We start from the raw sequence: 12,301 nt of genomic DNA on the forward strand, positions 1-12,301 counted from the left end.
CCCATTTCCTAGCCACACAGTTGTTGACAATGACCTGCATTCTAAATTAATGCCAAGATAAACCAAGCTATAAATGATTTAATACCCTTCAAAGCACAAAGGTGGTAAGTGAATCAGTGAGCTCTTATAATCATGTCATCTCATTGAAGTTTATGAGATAATTATAAATCACATTCTATAAATATGAGCCATCCTTAGTGAAACTGTTATCAGCATGTTCACCACTACTTCTGCTTGTACATGCTTTAGAAAACACTGATGCTGCTTAATATGCATGTTAGGAGATATTTAATCTTTCTGATTCTTCAGTGACAGTAGCAAAATTATCTCCTGGATCAGGACAAAATGAATACAGGAAGAAATGAAGTGTCTTTGATGCTGAGGAGAAAAGGTAGGTTGAATTTTTGTTTTTAATGAAAGGTAAGGTGAAAAGAAACCAGTGTTCCTAATTAACAAATCAGTAACTGTAATGGTGGTGTTGGCGAAGATTATTGAAAATACCATGGACTGCCAGAAGAACAAACAAATCAGTTTTAGAGGAAATACAACCAAATGTTCCCAGAGGTGAAGATAACTAGGCTTTGACTCTCATACTTTGGGCACATCGTCAGGAAAGACAGATCGCTTGAAAAGGACATCATGTTTGGTAAAGTCGAGGGCCAGCAGAAAAGAGGAAGACCTTCAGTGCGATGGATTGATACAATTTCAGCAACAATGGATGAAAACATTGGAACAGTCAGGCATATGGCGCAAGACCGAACAGCATTTCATTCTGTTATACATAGGGCCGCCATGAGTCATAAATGACTCAACGGCAACTAACAACAAGAACAACAGCAACAACAACAACTGTAATGGTATGTGGGAATGACCCTGGGAGACAGGAAGAAGAGTTACTACCTAGAGAATGATCAGACAAGAAAGGATGTAGCCCACAGCTGCACAATGAGCAGAGAAAGAAACTTAGAAAGGATCTGCCCCAACTGATCAGGCTGTAAAAGGGGCGGCAGGAGATTTGTACTTTCAGACTTGCAAGATTCTGTTAATGTAGCCTTACAATCTTCAGCAAAGGATTGTTACCTTGTCGTGGTGCTGGACCTTGAGCACCTCAATGATGCCATGAGCTAAACTGTGAAGGGCCACCCAAGACGGGAAAGTCATGACAGAGAGGTCAGACTAAATGCGATCCCTGGGGAAGGTAATGGCAACCCACCCCAGTATTCTTGCCATGAAAACTAAATGGATCAGTACAACCAGAGATATGTCGGTATACCATCGGAAGATGAGACCCCCAGGTCAGAAGATGGTCAAAATGCTACTGGGGAGGAACAGAGGATGAGCTCAACTAGCCCCAGACGTGATGACGCAGCTAGCTCAAAGCCGAAAGGACGGCTAGCGGCCGACGGTGCTGGTGGTGAACGGCGAATCCAATGTTCTAAGGATCAACACACCATCGGAACCTGGAATGTAAGATCTATGAGCCAGGGCAAATTGGATGTGGTTATTGGTGAGATGTCAAGATTAAAGATAGAGATTTTGGGTGTCAGTGAAGTGAAATGGACTGGAATGGGCCACTTCACATCAAATGACCACCAGATCTACTACTGTGGACAAGAGGACCACAGAAGAAATGGAGTAGCCTTCATAATTAATAGCAAAGTGGCTAAAGCAGTGCTTGGATACAATCCAAAAAACGATAGAATGATCTCAATTCGAAATCAGGGCAAGCCATCGAACATCACAGTGATCCAAATATACGCCCCAACCACAGATGCTGAAGAAGCTGAAGTAGAGCGGTTCTATAGGGATCTGCAGCACCTACTGGACAACACACCTAAAAGAGATGTTATTTTCATCACGGGAGACTGGAATGCTAAGGTGGGCAGTCAAATGACACCTGGAATTACAGGTAAGCATGGCCTGGGAGAACAAAACGAAGCAGGACATAGGCTGATAGAATTTTTCCAAGACAACTCACTCTGCATAACAAACACTCTCTTCCAACAACCTAAGAGACGGCTTTATACATGGACTTCACCAGATGGACAACACCGAAATCAGATTGACTACATCCTTTGCAACCAAAGGTGTCGAACATCTATACAGTCAATAAAAACAAGACCTGGAGCTGACTGTAGTTCAGATCACGAACTTCTTCTTGCACAATTTTGGATTAGGGAAGACCCACAGATCAGCTAGATATGAGCTCACTAATATTCCTAAGGAATATGCAGTGGAGGTGAAGAATAGATTTAAGGGACTGGACTTAGTAGATAGGGTCCCGGAAGAACTCTGGACAGAAGTTGGCAGCATTGTTCAGGAGGTGGCAACAAAATACATCCCAAAGAAAGAGAAAACCAAGAAGGCAAAATGGCTGTCTGCTGAGACACTAGAAGTAGCCCAAGAAAGAAGGAAAGCAAAAGGCAATGGTAATAGGGGGAGATATGCCCAATTAAATGCAAAATTCCAGCAGTTAGCCAGAAGAGATAAGGAATTATTTTTAAACAAGCAATGTGCGGAAGTGGAAGAAGACAATAGAATAGGAAGGACAAGAGACCTCTTCCAGAAAATTAGAAACATCGGAGGTAAATTCCAGGCCAAAATGGGTATGATCAAAAACAAAGATGGCAAGGACCTAACAGAAGAAGAAGAGATCAAGAAAAGGTGGCAAGAATATACAGAAGACCTGTATAGGGAGGATAACAATATCAGGGATAGCTTTGACGGTGTGGTCAGTGAGCTAGAGCCAGACATCCTGAAGAGTGAGGTTGAATGGGCCTTAAGAAGCATTGCTAATAACAAGGCAGCAGGAGACGACGGCATCCCAGCTGAACTGTTCAAAATCTTGCAAGGTGATGCTGTCAAGGTAATGCATGCTATATGCCAGCAAATTTGGAAAACACAAGAATGGCCATCAGATTGGAAAAAATCAACTTATATCCCCATACCAAAAAAGGGAAACACTAAAGAATGTTCAAACTATCAAACAGTGGCACTCATTTCACATGCCAGTAAGGTAATGCTCAAGATCCTGCAAGGTAGACTTCAGCAATTCATGGAGTGAGAATTGCCAGATGCACAAGCTGGGTTTAGAAAAGGCAGAGGAACTAGGGACTAAATTGCCAATATCTGCTGGATAATGGAAAAAGCCAGGGAGTTTCAGAAAAACAACTATTTCTGTTTTATTGACTATTATAAAGCCTTTGACTGTGTGGACCAGAACAAATTGTGGCAGGTTCTTAGTGGTATGGGGATACCAAGTCATCTTGTATGCCTCCAGAAGAATCTGTATAAAGACCAAGTAGCAACAGTAAGAACAGTCCACGGAACAACGGACTGGTTTAAGATTGGGAAAGGAGTACGGCAGGGCTGTATCCTCTCACCCTACCTATTCAACGTGTATGCAGAACACATCATGCAACATGCTGGGCTTGAGGAGTCCAAGGCTGGAGTTAAAATCGCTGGAAGAAACATTAACTATCTCAGATATGCCGATGATACCACTTTGATGGCTGAAAGCGAAGAGGAACTGAGGAGCCTTATGATGAAGGTGAAAGAAGAAAGTGCAAAAGCTGGCTTGCAGCTAAACCTCAAAAAAACCAAGGTTATGGCAACCATCTTGATTGATAACTGGCAAATAGAGGGAGAAAATGTAGAAGCAGTGAAAGACTTTGTATTTCTAGGTGCGAAGATTACTGCAGATGCTGACTGAAGTCAGGAAATCAGAAGACACTTAATCCTTGGGAGAAGAGCAATGACAAATCTCGATAAAAGAGTTAAGAGCAGAGACATCACACTGACAACAAAGGTCGGCATAGTTCAAGCAATGGTGTTCCCCATAGTAACATATGGCTGCGAGAGCTGGACCATAAGGAAGGCTGAGAGAAGGAAGATAGATGCTTTTGAACTGTGGTGTTGGAGGAAAATTCTGAGAGTGCCTTGGACTGCAAGAAGATCAAACCAGTCCATCCTCCAGGAAATAAAGCCAGACTGCTCACTTGAGGGAATGATATTAAAGGCCAAACTGAAATACTTTGGCCACATAATGAGAAGACAGGACACCCTGGAGAAGATGCTGATGCTAGGTAGAGTGGAGGGCAAAAGGAAGAGGGGCCGACCAAGGGCAAGATGGATGGATGATATTCTAGAGGTGACGGACTCGTCCCTGGGGGAGCTGGTGGTGTTGACGAAAGCTCTGGGATGGGCTGGTCCATGAAGTCATGAAGAGTCGGAAGCGACTAAATGAATAAACAACAACAACAAGCCTTACAATAAAGTAGAATTAGCTCATCTGGTCGTGTTTCTTGTATGGACTACCTGGGAAGGCTGACAGTAACCCACTGGCAGGAATCTTGTAGAAATTTTATTCATTAACTGAAGCACTAGATGTTTAAAGCATGTTTACTGGTTGTAAAGCAAATCTGAATATTAGTTAAGTTGGGCCTTAGTGAATGTACTGTATGGACAAATGTTCTTCTTGACCTACCTCCTATGGCAATCTCCAGCTCCTCCCGAAACACTGCAGTGATATCCCTGATCTCATCCACCTTCCTCGTTGTCTTTTCTTTTTCAACTTCTGTCAACCTTTCCCAGTACCAACAATTTTTCTCATCTGTTTTCTGCTCATGCTGCCTGCCCCAAATATGTGAATTTCTTGCTTCATCCCCTCAAGGGAGATAGCAGTCATAATTTCTTCCAGGATTCACTGATTAGTCCTTCTTACAATAACTCTCAGTAACCATCTCCAAATCCATAATTTGTAGTGACCTTCTTTCACTCTTATATCAAGCTTTCATGGCCATACAGTACCACTGGAAAACCACTGTTTCAATTTGTTGTCACAGAAATATATTTATCCTTCATAAACTTATCTAAGTCTGCCATCAGCTTTCTCTGCAGGATTAATTTTCTCTTTATTTTCCAGCATACTGTTCATTTCTTTGTTCTTGAACCCAAGAAAACAAAACTATCTACCACCTCCTATTCCTTCCCATTACCTTATTGAGAATTCACTAAGCATGCTGCTTAAAAATTAGCATTAACTCATTTTTTTCCACGTTCCTTTTATACTTTCCTGATGAGGTCTTCTTCTTTACTTTCAGCTAACAAAAAGGTATAATCTGCAGTGGTTAATGCTTTCACCTCTAATTTTGAGTTCAGCTGTCATTTCATCCAATCTGCCATTCTAGATAGACAGACAGACAGATACTTTTACTGGTTAAACAAATATGGGGACAATATGTTTCCTTCTCTTGCTCCATTTTCAATTCTGGATCACTCCTATTCCCTAAACTCAGTTCTCCCTTGTTCCACCACAAAAGATCCTCAGCAGAATATTTGCCTTAACATTTCGACAACTTGACATGACCCACCCAAACATGTTGCTGTAGTCAAATTCTTCTTCTTAAATTCTCTTGCTCTATTCATTATCCATCATTATCCATTCATTATCCTGTTCCTTTGCCTTTTCTGCAAACTGCCTTTTCATTTGGCATGCCTCTTTCCATGTGTGGCTCTATGTTTCATTGTAAAAAATTTGCTTGAATTAGGAATTGGCTTAGTAATATTTGCAGATTTTCCCCCAAGCCCCTTTCTTCAGTATCTTTTCCACATAGCCTTGTTCCATATTTCCTGATAAAGACCTGTTAACACTTTAATTGTGTCTTCTCCTGAAACCTAAGCAGCAGAGTGTTAATTTGTGCGAGTGCTTTTCTATTTGACAGTTTATTGCATCTCACCTTTCATTTTAATGGAGTCATTTCCTAAACAGGTTCTTCTTTACAATGTTTCTATCACTCTATAATCCCATTGGTGAAGGGTTTCAGTATAGTCTTTCCATCTTCCTTTAAACTTATTTGCCTTTACAGTATCTCATCCATTATCATTTTTGAATGGTCCCAACTGTAGCTATAAGGATCCTTGTCATTTCCCTGATCCTTTAAAATGTATCTTCTGTTGTTGTAGTAGTTTTCCTCTGTTGATATAAAGGTATTTTCTTCTCCTTTCTTGCTTGAAGTTGAAAGTCTGCATTCAGGCACTATAAATCCCTCTTATTGCTCAAGTCTTTCATCTTCTCTCTGTCTCTGGTTATTATACAGTGATAGTTTGTTCTGGAAGCCACTTGGAGCTTTTCTTCTATGACATTTTTGGAATATATTTTTCTGCTTCCACTTTTACCACATTTATTTTATTGCTTCTTCAGTTCTCTTTCATTTAAGTTAAGCACACTGAATCTGTTTCTTATATTGATCTTCTATTCTGATTATGTCCTCCAAGATAAATCTTTCTAGCACATCTTTCTAGCCTTTTGTTTTGTAAATTTCATCTTTTTATTTGGCATCAATCATTCATAGCCTGTTCCACAATCTGAATCTGGAAATGTCAAGCCGACCAGATGGCATTTATCAATCTTCCATTCCTATTATTGGAAATGGATGTTGTCTATCCAGTAATGTCCAGGTGTACTGTAGGTCTGCAGTCACACTGCTAGGAGAAGGTGTTGGCAATGAACAAAACTGTATTAGCCTAATCCCTGCTGTGTTGTGTTTACCCAATCAAAATATTCCTACCATTCCAGGTTCCACTTTTTTTTAATTTTTAAATATTTGGCATTCCAATTACCCATTTGTAATACTACATCCTTTCTGGGGTTGCATTTACCAGCTGTTGCAATTCTACAGCTGTGGTTGGTAGTAGGAGCAGAGGCTCATGTAACTGGTATGATCCTGACATTTGCTAGGCTATAGTAATATTTTTAAATACCATTTTTCAGGAAACTTACCTACTTAGATGTGACAGCAAATAACACACAAAACAAAAAGCTGGGATGATATTCTCTTTGAATAAAATCTCTTAAGAAGTCAACAACAACAACAGCAACAACCATAATAGAAATAGAAATACTGTATGTGCAAGAAATATCTTTTGCCTGCAAGCAAGTACTGGTGGGACCGCAAAATAGACAAAGTAATAGAAAATGAAGAAAGTAAAGTCCTCTGGGACTTTAAAATTCAAAAAGATAAGCACCTGCCACACAACATCCCAAACTTAATAATTGTTGAAAAGACAGACAAAAGAGTCTGGATATGGACATTGCAATACCTGGAGACAGCAAAATGAAAGAGAAAGAACTGGAGAAAATCACAAAATACAAAGGTCTGCAAATAGAAGTAGAATGACTGTGGCAAAAGAAAGCAAAGGTAGTACCAATAGTAATAGGAGCCTTTGGTGCAATCCCAAAACATCTGGAGCACCACTTGAACATCATTGGCATTGACAAAATCACCATCAGTCAATTGCAAAGGGCAGCTTTACTTGGAACAGCTGACATCCTGTGGCGATACCTTTAGCACTATCAAACAATATCTGCCTATCCCAGGTCCTTGGGAAGGACTCGATAGGAGAACAAAAATGCCAAATCCAGTCTAAACATCTGGCTGACTGTGCGATGACCTTAATAATAATAATGTATTTTCAATGACAGTTGCAACATTGTTCAAAGAAGCTTTTATCTGCCAAATTCTGAATTGCCATTGGGTTGGATCCAACTAAGTCATGCTGAACGTACTGGAATTAATGGAACTTAAATTAGCTATAACTAATGGAAGTCCCAGAATTCTAATGACTTTAGAAACAGAGAAAAATGGCCTACTTTGCATCAATCTTTCTAGCCCAATATTCTATGCACTGATTAACACCAGGTCACCAGAGTTAAGGCAATAAATGTTCTTGCCCTATTTGGCAGAGACTGAACCCAGGACAAAATCTGTTGAGTTTTGTGGCAGGTACAAAGGCTCCTGACTGTGACTAATAAGTTCTCCTGTGATTGGGGGAACATTTAAATGAGGCCCATAGCTTTGTGGAGACAAATCATTGCCTATCCTTCACCATAATGGAAATCTTTGAGTGTAATTGTGGTTTTCCTGATGTTGCTGACTACCACTCCATGCAACCTCAGCCAGCATAGCCAGTGGTGATCAACACTGGAGTTGTATTTCCAAAGCATCTGCAAGGCCCTGAGTTATGCATCTCTGTTAGAATCAATAATATTATTCCAGCCTTAATAAGATAGCCATCAAACAATTTAAAATAATTATTTCTCTTGAATTCCTTTTAAAATCATAGGAATCATCAAGTACTTGCTTTCCTACCATTAAGCTGGGGTTAGCAAGTATAATAAGTGTATGAAGAATAGGTCATTTCTTTTGCCTAAGTGCTCACTGACAGTTTAAGATGAGGAGATCCCCTTACACAAAGTGAGCTTGGAAGAAGAGGGTTTTTAAAAAGCTGCAAATGTATAGCTTAGCTTACTGCTGCAATTTCATAGGCCAGTGACAAGAACATGGCCAATTTTTCATGCACCGCTAGTCAGTATTGTAAATCAATGATACAGTAAGTGATAGGCATTGTGATTTGGACTTTAGTAGTGGTGCAAAGCAGAACTTTTTTTGCAGGGTGCAGGTAGGGTTGAAAATAAACTGGCAATGAAGCAAAATCCATTCTTGGAGTAGAGTTGGATGGTGCTGGAAAGAAAGATCATAATAGCACTGATCAGAAGAAAACTGAACTTTCCATCTGACACACGTGTACCTTGTAGTGTGCCCTCTTGAACACAGTAAGGTAGATTTCTGAGTAAACATAGAGGATGGTACTCTGAGGATTAGTACACTAATCCATCCTCTCTCATCTCATGTGTTGGATAACAACTCCCAGAATTTCCAGCTGGTTTGGATTCTAACCCTGCTGGCTGGCAGTTCTAGGAGATACCAGTGTACCTTGAAGGGACTACATCAGTGTTTCTCAACCTTGGCAACGTTAAAATGTGTGAACCTCAACTCTCCAAATTCCCCAGCCAGCATGTTGGCTGGGGAATTCTGGCAGTTGAAGTCCACACATCTTAAAGTTGCTAAAGTTGAGAAACACTGCACTAGATGGTAAAGGGAATGATAAGCCTTCAGAAATTTCAGGCATCTATGATCTTGTCCATATTTGTATGGGAAAAAAAATAACTACAAACTATTTTTTTCCTTCTTAAAACCCATGTATTCCAGAACTAATGAAAGCTGCATGATGGAGCTGGCTTAATGAAGATACTACATTTGTGGCCTAAGGATCTGTGAGAATACGTATTCAGTCAGAGCTACTAGTTCAGAGAGAGATCCAGACTGCGTACAACCATTGATGAGCTTCATTTGCACAGTGGTGGTCAAAAATACAAATGTCCTTTCGGAAGTAAGTTCAGGAGAAACTGGTTGTGCTCATGTATAAAAGAAACTCCCTAGCCATAACCCTGATTGTTTGGCCCTTAAGAGACATCACTAAATCAGCTTCCACAACTCCTCGTTTATCCATTTAAAAATACCTGAGGATTTTAAGAAATGAGACTTTTAGCAAATTTCAAGATATGTGGGGTGGGGGTGGGGGTGGGGAGAGGAAGGCAAATGTGACAATTTGCATAAGTACTGTATGGGAAAAGAAGTAAGCAAAAAAGTTTCCAAGTGTTCTTTGGAAAGTGAAAAAGGGGAATGTGAGTGGGCACATTACATGAACCCACATTCCTGAATCATTTGAATAGTATGTTTATCTATAGATTCTTTTACACTGATTTATTTTATTCTTTGCTGCCCTCAGGGAAAGCCTGAAAATCTTCAGTAAGAATACTAAAATCCCCTGTCACTCAACCATTATTCTATGTAACTGAACCTTGCATTGTTCTTTCTCTGTAACTGAATGTAGTTTTTCATTTGAGCTTTTGGGGATAACATCTGGATCTCATTCTTTGGCAATTTCAACGTGTTGATGTAAATGTGTAGTTCTCACTGATCTCACAGGCGAACAGTGTTCTTTCTGCTTGAAGAATGCAGATGTGGGGTTCCAAAATGGCTATTGGAAATGGAACAGGCATTAAATCACGTAACACTTTCCAGTTTAGCTAGGGCACATACCCCAGCCACAGCCAACATAGCTAATAGGCTGAAAAGATGGAATAAGTGATTCAATAACATCTGAAATGCCTCAGCTTCCCTATCGTATTCCTGTTTGAATTTCATTGCTAGTCCATGTTACATCCTGCCATAGTTAAAGCTGAAAATCTCCCATCACTGACTGAGATAGTTTATTATTTTAAAGAGCTTTGGGACAGAAAATTCAGCTAATTGTTTTGGCTCCTGTTGATAGGAAAACTGCTGTTTCAGGGCATGCTTTTTTTATAGCCAACAATATAGATTTCAGGCAGCTGTCTTTCAGCCAATGTGGCCTAACCTTATAGGACATTTTATGATAGATCAGATTTGGAGGGCTACAAGCATTTATAGACATGCACGTTATCAGAATTGGTAGGGGTGAGACTAGCAAGCAATGGATGCAACCATTTCTGTTCCCAGTTACCTACCTTTTTCATCTGCATTCAGTTGAGGAAAAAAGATCATAGGATGTTTCTGGGAAGAAAAAGAGAGGGACTGAAAGTTTAGTTGCTCTATTAGATGTCTGCCTTTGCTACTTTTTATATAAAAACTGAATTAAATGTTTGTCTAGACCTTCCTTTGGGGGAGAATTAAAACTGGAAGCTTGAAGAGGGAAAAAAACTGTCTTATCTATCTATCATCTACGATTATCTATCATCCATCTATCAATTATCTATCATCTATCATCCATCCATCCATCCATCCATCATCCATCTCCATCCATCTCTCTCCGTCCCTCCCTCCCAATGTTTTTGTTCTGAGAAGTCCATTCCACCCTCCCTGCAAATACTTTCTAAAGACAGGAAATGTTTTCTGTCCTTAACTTCCCTTAGAGGAAAAATGGCACCCATCGAAAGTTTGGCCTGGTTCACCACCTGCCACATAGGTTGCTAGATGCCCTGTGTCCTTACAGTAAAGTTTAAGGGAGGTTCAGGGGAGGGAAAATTTATCTTGGCACTATCTTAAATATATTTAAAGTGGTCTGCTGTCCTCCACTTCTCCTTAATAGACTTTAAAAACCACACTACATTTAGATGAAATGTGCTGAAATCAATGGGATGTGTTAGTAGTAACTTGAATCATTTGATTCCAGTGGAAATGCCACACAACCAATTAAGTAAGGTTGCAGTTCTGTAAATATAAAGGTATACTCTAATGCTGGGATGGTGATGCCAGAGTGAGCAAGCCAAGTTGCAAAGAGGGATGTGGCCAGATCATTCCCAGGGACAGTGCAGTGGCATTGGGTGATTGTAAAAAAAATAATATTGTTTGCAAACGAGATCTTATGGGGCCTCTGGTGAATGCACATGCAGTCCTCAGGCCATGGGTTAAATTCCTGCTCTAGTATTCACTATTCTCAATGCTATTTGCTACTTCTCTGGAAAATCTACCTCAAGTACCAGACAGGACTCCATTCTGGGAACAGGAGATTAGAGGTTGTGCAATTGTTTGGCTGCACCTTGTGCAGAAGCAACACCACTATTATATACGCTATCTTTTCTGAATATTGTTGCATTGATGTAGAATTATAGAAAGACAGGACTGTCCAGGAACAAGCCCTGTCTATTCATCTTCCTTGCAAGCAATCAGGAATGATAAAGAAATTGGAAGAGAAGTGGCCATTTCTTCTCCTCTTCCTTATGCTGCTGTTCCAGTAGACATTGCCATACTGACAGTCTATCAGTCAGAATTGCCAAAGTACTTACAGTTGACAAAGCAACTGCTATTTCGAATGGACAATGTTGACCAACATGATGTATCTCATACCACAAGCAGAAAATACACTGCTGGGGTTGCTCGGCTTGACTGCAAGAGATCCAGCAGCAGAATCCCTTTATTTTCAATGCTGTAATTTTCTTTTAGTGAATCAGATGGTGCACTGGTTCTCCATGTTTACCCAGCAGTAACTCCCACCTTATTTAATTAAACACATTACCCAGAAATATGTTAATGATTCATGCATACTTGACCTAAGGATAACGGGGGGGAAAATACTTAGAAAAGCTTTGGATGTTCACATGCATCTTCTCATTTTCTTCCTTGTCTCTTTCCCTTTCTCTTGGTTTGGCACATCTAAAGCCACAGTTTAGTTAAGATTAATGGAGCAAAATTTAATTTTTGAAAGTCTTCTTCATGGTGAGGTGTTTAGGTGGCAGCCCTAGGTATTTGCTTATTTGGATGTAAGATACATTGAACAGAACATGATTTATTTCTCCTCCTATAATGAGAACTCTGTCTGGCTTATTTTCAGCAAGAATTTAACAAAGTGTGCACAAACTGTGATGGAGGAGATTTCTTTCTTTCTTCTTCTTTTAAATGAATGCAGGAGAAAGGCAAGT

Source organism: Candoia aspera, chromosome 9, assembly GCF_035149785.1.
Source record: "Candoia aspera isolate rCanAsp1 chromosome 9, rCanAsp1.hap2, whole genome shotgun sequence".
NCBI lineage: Eukaryota > Metazoa > Chordata > Lepidosauria > Squamata > Boidae > Candoia > Candoia aspera.